This window comes from Armigeres subalbatus, chromosome 1 (assembly GCF_024139115.2).
Source record: "Armigeres subalbatus isolate Guangzhou_Male chromosome 1, GZ_Asu_2, whole genome shotgun sequence".
NCBI classification, from domain to species: Eukaryota; Metazoa; Arthropoda; class Insecta; order Diptera; family Culicidae; genus Armigeres; species Armigeres subalbatus.
The window spans coordinates 299,313,421-299,326,342 of record NC_085139.1 but is presented as its reverse complement, the minus strand read 5'-3'; the positions used below and the strand labels follow the sequence as shown (position 1 = coordinate 299,326,342).

At 37.0% G+C, this 12,922-nt stretch overlaps 1 long non-coding RNA gene across 1 annotated transcript; it reads left to right on the top strand.

Annotated features, from left to right (window-relative positions):
- Window positions 1–12,354: 12,354 nt before the first annotated feature.
- Window positions 12,355–12,673, top strand: LOC134216314 (uncharacterized). The gene is made up of 3 exons (XR_009980615.1): window positions 12,355–12,406; window positions 12,471–12,546; window positions 12,604–12,673. It is a non-coding gene; the product is annotated as an uncharacterized LOC134216314 (long non-coding RNA).
- Window positions 12,674–12,922: the final 249 nt, after the last annotated feature.

Below are 12,922 nucleotides of genomic sequence, written 5' to 3'. Positions count from 1 at the left end.
CTCCATGAATAAGTTTTTGGTATTATGCGTTTTTACAGTCGGCAGAATTTTTTAAATATCGAAAAAAGAAACAAATTTTTTGACTAATATTCAAATTTACTTCATCCTAACAAAGAAAAGAATTTTAAAAAAAAATTTCAATGTCATTAGAAAGATAATATGAGCAACTTTTGAGTATGTTAGATGGAAAGTTACAATTTTTAGTAAAAACATGTAATTTTGCTTGTTTAACAACTTTGTAGAAGAGACGGAAAATGAGAAAAATCATTGAAAAGAGTTAGCGTGAAAAATATGACTCTAAGGTATTTTTACAAAAAAAGGTCTTAAGTTTGTTATATAATAAGAGATATAAACTCGGCATGTTCAGAAAAGTTGTTCGTATTAACATTTCCTTCAACTTTGCTAAAGACACTACCCGAGCAACAATTGGAAAACTTCGAAGACCTATGCTAGGTTTTGGTTTGGCATGCCCAAAAGCTTATGGTTTTATTTTGGTTCCATACAGTTGTCATTTAATTAAATCCGCAAGAGTACTAGAGAACCTTGATTTGGCTTCTAATATGATACCTCAGCTCCTAGGTTCTGGGTTTATGTTCCTCTTCAGAACTATAAAATGGAACTAACATAAAACCAGCAGGTAAGTTACTAGTTGGTGCTTTTTTATAATCTTCATTCTCGTAAATATGTTGGTGCTTGTCAAGACTTATATAAGCTGTCAAGCTTTGTAGAGTACTGTATAAAACCCCTGGTAAATAAATATAAACACGCCGAATACCGAGTAGGAAAGATCCATTAATTACGTAACGCAAAAATTCAGCATTTCAACCCCCTCCCCTCCCATCTATGTCACACTTTTTGTATGAAACATCTCAAAATTTTTTATGGATCGTCAACTTTGCTCAAACCCCCCTCCCCCTCTAAGCATTACGTAATTTGTGGATGCTCCCAGATCAGATTTGAAGGAAACTTATAATTTAAATTGCTATATCTCAGCAGCCAGTTGACAGATTTTAAAAATTCTTTTATTGATCTTTTGCCCATCTCATGTAGTTTCACAATACTGATGCTATGTGTCTCTAGGAACCTGGAATGCCGTTAGTCAAAACACCGCCAATTAAAAATTGTAAAATTTGGTTTTCTGAATATAACTTAGCATAGTTTATTGTCATTCCATAAGGAAATGCCACATAAACTTTTTGAACATCCCTAGATGCCTTTGCGAGGGTCTACTACGTTGGAAAACAAAACAAAACAGCGTTCAAAATGACTATATTTCAGCTATTTCTCAAACGATCTAGAACCGGATTTTTTCATAAATGTGTCCAACCTTATTCCTGAGGACATAGATAACGTAATACAAATAATATTCCTACAGAAGTTTCAGGTTCTCCAAATCGTTCTGGAGTTCAGATCAATTGATCTACCTGATCAGTTACGTTCTGTAACACACCGATGTCAACCCGTGTTACAGAACGTAGTTGACCTGATAGATCGATTGATCTGAACTCCGGAACGATTTGGAGAACCTGGATTTTCTGTAGGAATATTGTTAGTATTACGTTATCTTTGTCGTCATGAAAACATCTAGGAATGTTCTAAAAGGGGGAAGGGTCATTTGACCGAAACCCATTCGGCCGAAAGCCATTTGGCCGAATGCCACTAGGCTGAAAGTTGTTTGGCCGAATATACCATTTGGCCGAAAGGCTCATTAGACCAAAAGTCATTTGGCTGAATGGGTCATTTGGCCGAAAGGGACGTCTGGCCGAAAGGGACTGTAAAAAAGGGGGAAACGAAGTGAATAGTGAGACGTTTTACTACTCACTTTGCGGTTCTCACTTTTTACTGCGAGAAGTGATAAATGAAGAGTGAGAAGTGAGACTTCTCTATCCTCATTTCTCACTTCTCACTGTGTAGAATGAGTAGTGCACAGTGGGTAGTGAGACATCTCACTACTCATTTCGCGCTTCTCACTTTTATCAATCAAATTTTATTTATCAAAGAGAAAAATGAAGAGTGAGAAGTCTCTCTTCTCATACCTAAATTCTCACTTTTCAAATGAACTATTCGGTCAAATAACCCTTTCGGCCAAATGACCTTTTCGGCCAAACGACCCTTTCGGCCAAATGACACTTTCGGCCAAAAGACCCTTTCGGTCAAATTACCCTTTCGGCCAAATGACCATTTCGGCCTCATAGCCCTTTCGGCCAAATGGCCCTTTCGGCCAAATGGCCCTTTCGGCCAAACGACCCTTTCGGCCAGACGTCCCTTTCGACCAAATGACTTTCGGTCTAATGAGCCTTTCGGCCAAATGGTATATTCGGCCAAACAACTTTCAGCCCAGTGGCATTCGGCCAAATGGCTTTCGGCCGAATGGGTTTCGGCCAAATGACCCTTCCCCCTTTTTGAACATCCCTAGATGTTTTCATGATAACGCAATACAAACCATATTCCTACAGAAAATCCAGGTTCTCCAAATCGTTTCGGAGTTCAGATCAATTGATCTATCAGGTCAACTAGATCTGTAACACACCGACGTCAACCCTTCAAGCACACACACATGTCCATAGAACCTTTGAGAGTAACTTGCGATTCAATCATACATCTACCGGGTGTTCTAAGTTCTTCAAATTCTCCCGGAGTTCAAATCAATTGGTCTACCAAGTCAAGTACGTGCTGTATCACAACGACGTCATTCCATCAAGCCCACACATGTCCATAGAGCTTTTGGGTGTAACTTTCAGTGAGTGCAGCGGTGGTGGATGAAGTAGAATGAAATTAGAGAGATTTGGTCTCCTCATCTACGAAAAGTGATTGGTTTCATAATCCACATGATCCCGGGATGGGTAAGAGTCATGTCATATGACTGACCATATGTTAAGTTGTGCTTGGTACTAAACGACACATACATTGAAACATGGTTATACTATAACAGTTCTGATTCCCCAGCAAGAAAAATCAACTACACTGATGAAAATAAAAACTTGATTAAAATCACTTGTCATAAGACGAGTTGGTACAATCCCATTGAATTCCACCACTTAATTGTATCTTGACAGATACGTATTTCGACCTCAAATGTAAGGCCGTCTTCAGTGTCTCGTACTTGACTCGACTGTCGAGTCGAGTCAAGTACGAGACACTGAAGACGGCCTTACATTTGAGGTCGAAATACGTATCTGTCAAGATACAATTAAGTGGTGGAATTCAATGGGATTGTACCAACTCGTCTTATGACAAGTGAAGACATTCCACTAAAAAGCTCAAAATAATTTTCTTATCAAAATTGATTAAAATAATTACTGTCATTTATTCGCAGAAGACATTAGCAATTAAAGATGCACAATCAGCAATGTTGTAATATCCATTTTAGATTAGAAAAATTCGCCGTATTATATGCAAATGTTTTAAAAAAGTCCGCAAACAATAATTTCCAGAGGAATATTTAAATAAACTTTATTTTATTATTTGTTTTTCATTTTCTGAGAAATTATATTATTAAACTTAACGTAGACTCGGAGTTTGGAATCAAAGCATTTAATAATTTTTCGTTGACGTATTAGCAGTACCTCGTCTATTTTAGTAGGGTTACTGCTTCTTGACTTGTTTCTTATTGTCTTATTGTGATTTTTTTTCAGATTTTTTTCAGCAGTTAGCAGGCATATCAGCAAAAAGAAGCAACGAAATTGGTGCTGTATTTATTTTTTTTGGAAAACGGGACAGTTCCCCTAAAACATCATATTTTTCCCAAGTCTGAAAACATTATAAATAGGATTTTTAAATTTCAAACACTATCATCAATAAGAAATCTATAAATTCCCTACATTTGCTTGAGTAAATAAGGTCTTAATAGTTAAAAACAAAGCAATTCTAATTATGCATTTATTTATTAGTTTTATTTCCAGAAATTTTGAAGAAACAGATTGCAAATAATTCTACACCGCATGGAAGTTGTCGTTTCCCATATCAATATCTATAATCAAACTCCATAGATCCAAAAGTTAAAAGTTAAATGTAGGTTTAGACGGGGCAAGATGGGTCACGGGGTAAGATGGGTCAGGGCCGTTCTTGAGCATCGTATACATTTTAATGTGGAGACTTTGTAGAAGGAATAATTAGGTTTTACTTTATTATCACTCGGTTTGATGATAAAATTTCATTTTTGTACAGTATGGCAAGGTAAAATATTTTTCAACATTGTTTCTTATGCGAAGCACACTTTCTATAAGTCGTGTAATCTCGTCGAGCAATCTAAAATTTAAACATTTTCAGTAATATAGTGAAAGTATCATAAGTAATGTAGGCGATGTTGTTTTTTTTTTTTCTTTTTTTTCCTGCCTTTTCAGGGAGACTTTCAGCCCGAGGCTGGCTCGTCTCAGGCGATGTTGTACTAACTGCGTTGAAACAAAAAAATTTGATCGAAAATTAGAGATTTTAACATGAACTTGCAAATGGGGTAAGATGAGTCAGCACATACTGAAAGGCATAGATCGTCTTCAAAACACATTTTCCATTGCTGATTTAATCATTAATCTTGCCCCGCTGTTTGACCCATCTTATCCCGGCATTTTATGATTGACAGGAAAATAGACTTCTGATGATGATGATGATGATGATGATGATGATGATGATGATGGATGATGGTTCCGCCACATACCCCTACAAAGGTTTGAGCTAGACGATTTATCTTTAAGATATTTAATTGTGATCAATTTAATCAGATTTTGCAAAACAATAAACGATCCGATTATTTTCACAGATATAAACAACAATACAAATTATCATCGCTTTCCAGCAAAAAATATAAATAAGTAAAAAGAACCGTTGAGTTCTACTGCAGATGTTCGCAAACATCATCAGTGATACAGCGAGTCCGATACAAATACAAAACTTGTGATACCTCTCGCATGATGCCAAAAGTTTCGTCAGGAAGCGCGTACTCAAACCATTCTCACTAGTACCAATCAATTTACTGTACAAAGCTCGACAACATTCAAAACTTGTGGTACCGCTCCGTAGATACCAAAAGTTTCGAGAAAATCGCGTTCTATCTGAGAGCTCCCTACTTTTCTGTAGTATCTTTCAAACAGTTTCAAATATTTCAAATTGTAGTGATAAATACAAAAAGTCATTTATACCTGTATTACGCGCGCGATTTTCAAACTTTCGTAGACTACACATAAAGAATAAAAGTTAAAACACATCAACAAATAAAATACCATCATCATCATCGAGGCGAACAATATAGTCTATAAGCGCCCTAATGAAATAATAAATCATTTACATTCGTCCAAACAAAAATATCCGTTATCACAAACTTCGTCAAGATACACAATTAGTCAATAATAAAAACTTAAGTAAAATAGCTGTTTAAAAAACAGCTTTCACGTGTGAAATGCAAAGTCTCTTGAACTGTGATAGTGTACTTGCTCGCTTGATGTGTGCAGGCATCGAATTGAAAACATTTATTCCTTTATAAAACAATGAATTTTGTGAAGCACCATGCAAAAAATAAGGTGTTCTTATTTCTTCCGCGTTTCTAGTATTATATCCATGAATGTCACTTCCTCTTTCAATTCGATTACACAAATATCGTGGCAGCAATCTATTTATTATTTTAAAAATGAACACCATAGTCAAATAAACAATTCTCTGCTTCACTGATAACCATTGCAAAGCGTCCAACAAAAAGGAGGAGGAAGTGAATCTATTACATCTCAAAATCAAACGCATTACTTTATTCTGCAAACGCTGTAACCTCGATATTTGTGTTTCATTAGCTAGAAATAAAATGGAAGCACAAAAGTCCAAGTGAGGAGAGATGATTGACTTGTACAACTGTATTTTACTCGCAACAGTTAATTCGTTTTTAATCGACATAAAATTCCATACTTCTTGGCTATTTTCTTGATGACATTGTTGATATGAGAATCAAATTTCAATTTATCATCAATAATCACGCCAAGATATTTAATTTCCCGAACGCGATCAAGTGTTTCATCATCAATTTGAACGGAAACATTACCAATGACTCGATTTCGCGAAATTACCATGTATTTAGTTTTGCTTACATTCAATTTCAACTGTTTGTACTTCAACCATCTACTTAAAGAACGCAAATCTGTATTCAGGCGTGAAACTGCATCTTTGATAGTTCTAGCTGCAATGAATAATACGGTGTCATCCGCGAATAGATTAATATTACAAAATCGTAAAACCCGTCCCATGTCATTAATATACATAATAAATAAAACGGGCCCTAATACACTTCCTTGTGGAACACCAAGATTATTTTCCATAGGATTTGAAACACAATCATTAAAAGCAGTCTTTTGAGTTCTGTCAGACAAATAGCTTCTAAACCATTCATATGCAGAACCCGAAATTCCAAAGCGCTTTATTTTTTCAACAATAAGAGCCTAGAAATTGTCTCATATGCGCGTTTAAGATCCAAAAATACAGCAATGATAGTATCTTTACGCTCCATGTTCTCTTTCCATTTGGCTAACACCAAGTTCAATGCGGTTTCACAAGAATGTCCTTCTCGATATCCCGATTGTTCTTGTATTAGCAAGTTATTACTATTCAAATATGTAACTAACTGGCCTTTGACAACAAGTTCTAATATTTTTTCTAATGTGTGCAACATGTTGATGGGACGAAACTCTTCGGCTTTAATCGTTCCAGCAACTTTTTGAATAGGAATCACAAGAGATTCCTTCCATACCTGCGGCACGTGCCCGGTTCTCAGTGATTCATTTATGAGGTCCAGCAGTTTGTGTCCAATGACATGAAAACAATCTTGAAGAACTCTAGCGTTAACGTTATCAACCCCAGCCGTTTTACCTAATGAAAAGCATATGTTTTTAAGTTCATCAATTGTAATTGGGCGAAAACACTCGAACCTACATCTACTATTATCCGGCTGTTTAATTTCATCGGGTTCATCAACCAAATCAATAGATTGATTGATTGATAAAACACTATCGATGAAATATCTATTGAAATTACAAGCAATTGTTTGTTCCGACTGTTCTATTGTGCCATTGAAAGTTATGGACCGCGGCTTGGAACAATTGGGTTTTAACAAAGATTTTAAAATTTTCCATAACTCCCTGCTGTTATTCTGATGCTGATCAATTTTCCTCTGAATATATTCACAACGTGTTGTTTTCAACGATTGTGAATATGTGTTCCGCGCGATCTTGTACCTATTCCAATTATTATGACTACGTCTTCGCAAAAATCTCTTGTACAATTTATCTCTTTTGCGTTTGAGACGCAACAGGTCTAAATTGTACCAGCTGTTCGAGTTATTCAAAGATACAAATTTTTCTTCAATTAACTTATTGGTACTCGATTTCAGAACGTTCGTTAGAACAGCTGCTTTCTGATCTAAGTTCCCGGAAATAACTTGAAAATCCTCGTTTCTCGCAACAAGATTCGAAACAGCTTGTTTCGAATATTTCCTCCAACACTTTAATTTAACAAAATCATCAAGTCTATTCATAGTTTCTACATTTATCACTAAAGTTTCATGATCGGTTACTTTCAAACAAGTATCTGTAACTGAGTTTACAGAGTCAACATTAGAATAAACATGATCAATTATAGTTCTGCTGTGTCGGGAAATTCGCGTGTAATCCACAACCTTTTGTTTCAAATTATAAAACTCAGTCAGACGCTTCAAATGATTCGAATTGTCGTCACACCAATTGATATTAAAATCACCAGCTATTACATTTAGTTTACTTAAATCGACAAACATTTCAAACCAGTTCTCTAAAATTTCAATAAAACGCTGGTCACTTGAACTTGGCGAATGATATAAAACACCATAATTACCATTATTCATGCCACGTACAACTGTAATGCCCAAGAACCAATTTCCTTCACAAGCCTCGTTCAATTGAAGCATGAAGTGAACCGATTCTTTGACATAAATAGCAACTCCGCCAGTGTGTCTTGAATGTGATAAACAAGCAGCGACTTTGTATCCTGGAATGCTGTACTGATCGAATGCTTCATACTCTACAATATTGGGTTTATTCTACGAGTGGAGTGACGTGAGATTGCTCGAATGACGTGAGAAGAGTCGTATAGCCCCATTTGAATAATATGGTCACCTCACGTGAGAATTGCTAAAAGCGACTCACCTCACGTCACTCGAGTCGTAGAATAAGCCCATATGTGTTTCTGCTAATAATACCAAAAATTGACGTTTTTCTTCTACAATCGTACGTAGAGCTACGTAGTTTGTAGACAAACCAGCAATATTCAAATACAAAACATCTAATTGGTTCACATTACTACTGGAACTTGGTTGCTATTCATTGAAATGCAAGCCGCTTTTCTTTTGATCAAACAATTTCTTGTAGATCTTACACTCAGTACTAAATGCTGGATGATTGACGTCCAACTTCATATTACGCTCCCGGTTCATTTTTAAACAATTAACGCATTTCAATACAGTTGACGTGCACTCAGAAGTTTTGTGACTATCGCTGCACTTAGAGCACGCAATGTGGTTTTTACATTCTGTACTCATGTGCCCGAATTCTCCACATTGGAAGCATCTCAAAACATTAATCGCGGGTTTAACAAGGCACCGATCAAACCTTACATTTACTTTTCTCGCGGTCAACAAACAACTATATGTATCCTTATCTACTTCAATCACGGCATTGAACTGCTTGTATTTGAAGCGAGGATTTTCGTAAACATTAATTACTTTCACATCATTAATAGCGATGTCTTCATTATGACTTTTGAGAAAGTCAATGAAGTCATCGGAGGAATATTTATCGCTCATACCCAACACTTTTAATCTTGGCACCGATGTTGGGACAACAGCAGTATAGTTTTCACCCAATTCGTTTTGCATGCCATTTTTCACTTCATCTATATTATAACCAGTTGCACACTCAACAATAATGGAGCCATCTTTCCCGTTCCTAAAGTTACTAATCTTGTGTACCTTTGGATCTAAGGTGTTATTCAAAAACTTTCGAGTATCATCACTACTCTGATCTGACTGCTTCGGTTTAACCACAATGACAGGACGAGTCTTACGATCTTTTGGCTTCATAATTTCAGGCACTTCACTAGTAATTTTTTTATTTCTTTTTCTGACAACCGTAACGAATGGAGCATCGTCATCAAAAACATCGTTATTTGAATTAACTACAATTTCATCCTTATTACTAATTTTCCGTTTTTTACGCGCACTAGAAGATGATTCCGATTGAACCAATCTTGACGAGTCCTGCGTTTTTTTCATTGCAGCTATTTTACCTTTATCCGCATTAAATTGAAAAAATGAACTAGTCATAGATTCCATTTTACTATTAACCAATAATTCAAGTCCTTTTATTGAAGCATTTACATTTTGGACAATTTCATCCATCCCGTTCTTTAACGCGATACCAATCTGAGCAGTAAGTTGATTTCGAATGTCAATGATAGATTCAGATAGAGAAGAAATATTCTTCATACCTTCTTCCATCATTTTGGCATCCAGAAGCAACTTACTCTGCTCGCCGCATTGCAGGCTGGACAGGCATTCGTCACACTTCAATGTGCAAAAACGTTCCATAAAACAATGAAAAACGATCCGTAACTAACATCTGAATGTTCCATAAAACGATACCATAAATCCATAAAATAGTTCGGGAGATTCCATAAAAAATAATTTTATGATCCATAAATCTTTGAAAAATGATCCATAAAAACTATATTTTGATCCATAAAATTTCAAATTTGCGCAATTTTTATCCTGATGATGATCCATAATTTCAGTAATATGATCCATAATTTTGGTCATATGATCCATAATTTTGTTTATATGATCCATAATAATGCTATATTAATTGATCCACACATTTTATAAAATCTATGGATCATTTGTCAAAATTTATGGATCATATCACCAAAACTATGGATCATTTGAACAAAGCTATGGATCAAATGGCCAGAGTTACGGATCATATGACTAAAATTATGGATCATATTACTGAAATTATGGATCATCATTACGATAAAGTTTTATGGAATAAAATATAGTTTTTTATTGATCATTTACCTACGATTTATGGATCATTTGTCATACGTTCATGGTAAAATAGCAGGAATTGTATTGGTTTTCTTGACTATGTTAATGGAACATATTTTCCCATTAATTGCTAAATTTTAGTTTAGTTATGGATCGAAAAAATATTCTTTATGGGATCTCCTGAACTATTTTATGGATTTATGGTAGCGTTTTATGGAACATTCAGAAGTTATCTATGGATCGATTTTCGTTTTTTTAAGGATCCGTCTTTATTGTTTATATGCAAAAGTATGTTTTGCCCCTACAAACTTAATTAGTTCTAGCAGGTAACTGTTAGAATTCGAAATGAGCGAAAAAGCTCGTTTCGGCATCCAATTAGAATATACCGCCCTTTCATTTTCTATCAAATTGGCAACCCGTTAATCAAGACGAACCTCTGCCATATAACCCAACCCTCAGAATCCAACAAAATTCCGCAGGAACTCGTGGCGACCCAAGCAGCACACATTGTTTCACTACTGAACATACTTACTTGTTTGAATCGATTATTTTGCTGCTAAGATCTATATATGGCAAGTTTGTTTTTACCTAGAAATTAATGTAAAACACCTGGGAAAATCCGGGAATTTTGTTTTCGCAGATGAGTAGACACCCTGTTAATCTATGGCCTTCTAGTAATAGCTTAAGGCCTGAGAAGCATCTCTCAACCGTAACTTGTGCATCAGGAATTGTTGGAATATCAGGTAGTGTGCGACGCTTCGCTGTAGATCGAAGATGGATAAGAAGCGGGCGCCGGTTAGTTGTAGTTGCTCTTTGGTATAGATTAAGGAATATTGTTATGGTTGTATTGTATATACCTATTGTTAAATAAAGAGAACTGCTACTGCTGGCAGAATTATCAGTCAGTAGCCTGCCGTGGTGTAGAGAGGGAACTCTAGTTGATATTCTTTGTGAGGGGGTTCCATTCTCCAGCCAACAGGTTATGGGCCCAGGAACGATTCCCGTTCTCCATCTTAGTGGGATGTTATGGCCGTCGACGTTATCGCAGTGGGATCATGGATCGGCCGCATAAGTCGCGTGGCGCAGTGGGATCATGGATCAGCCACGTAAGTCTTGGGTAGCGCCGGACGGAATTCATCAGGAGATTGGAACGTTCGGTGGGATGCTGGCTGGTCAGCAAGCGTCCAGGAGGAGCGTCGAGACATTCAGGAGCTGGTCAACAGAGGGTGCTGTGCAAACGTCGGATAGAGGCCATTTGTACGGGCAACGGATTGGGCCAGGAGAGGAATTGTTCGGCGAGGAGGAGCTCTGGACGGGAGGCTCGGTGTTAGAAGGAGCCAGGAGAGTTGCGAGGCGTGCACACTAAGGAGGAGTGTTGGAATATCAGGTAGTGTGCGACGCTTCGCTGTAGATCGAAGATGGATAAGAAGCGGGCGCCGGTTAGTTGTAGTTGCTCTTTGGTATAGATTAAGGAATATTGTTATGGTTGTATTGTATATACCTATTGTTAAATAAAGAGAACTGCTACTGCTGGCAGAATTATCAGTCAGTAGCCTGCCGTGGTGTAGAGAGGGAACTCTAGTTGATATTCTTAGTGAGGGGGTTCCCTTCCTATGGCCAACAGGAATAACTAATGCTACCATTATTGCCAGCAGACAAAGATCATGGTCGTCATATCGCCTCGATTCCCCTAGTTTAAATATCCGTTTTTGAGTCTATTTGTTGCTTGATGTTGGCGAGACTCAAAAGCTTAATTTTGAGATCGACGTTTGGCGATTTTGTGGATGCCACGTGATTAATGCATTCGCTTTTCAGACTTTTCTCAAAATTTTCATCTCCTACGATTGTTTCTTGCGAATCTTGATTGAGTTCCTCGTGAATTTTCTGATTTTTACTTACAAGCACATGTATATACTGCCGCTAACCGCAACCGGAGTTAGCGGCAGTATAGTGTAACCGTTTGGTTCCAATTTTGCTTGTTGGCTCCACCACAAGTCCCTAATTTTCCCTTCTCCTGAACATGCCCCTGAAAAAAGGAACGACGATCACTCAATCTCTGTAAACAATACAGTGAGTGAATGTTTGTTCCGTTTTCATGCGTACCCTAGATTGACAGTATTGAATATCAAGCAGTTTGAGTGTGGGTAAAACATCAACACCCCTGTAGCTTTAATGCCTACTCACAGATGGAGCGCAGGTGAAATGTAGAATAGGGTGTGCCGTCAGAATACATATATGTGTAAGTTTCGAAGAAACGGCTTTTCATATAAAAGACGGGGGACGATGAGGAACCTTCCTTTTCCAACTGTGATTGTCGAACGGAGTCGAAGTGCGCGCGTGTGTAATTTCCGTTTCGAGGTTAGATTTTGAAACCTTTGTTTTGTGAAAACTTATTGTTTAATGTTGTTCTTTTCTATAGTAGCTAGGTCCAGTGGAAAAGTCTGATCGTTAAAAGATTAAGTGTTAGTAACGATTAAAAAAAGATTACAAAGAAAAGGGTTAGTAATTGGTTAGTTTTGTTAAAAACGAGTCAAATTAATGTGTTAATATTACAGTGAAAAGACGAATTTACTACAAACAAAAGAATCGTCCACAACGCACATGTTAAAACAATAAGAAAAAGGTAAAATTGACAAAACAAAAGTGAATAAGAAAAGGGTTAGCGTAGGACGTCACAGGGTATTAATTCTGGGTGTCTAGGTCCGTTCAAGGGGCCTTTTTCTTCTGATCTATTTGCAAGTTCGTCCTCGATGGTTCATGGTGGTTCAAACTCGTGCCGAATAACTACAACTCTCGGCGGCAGTGTAACAGTAAACACGATAAGCAAACCGCGAGCAAGATCGCAACGATCCCGGCCATTCCCGGCATTCTTCG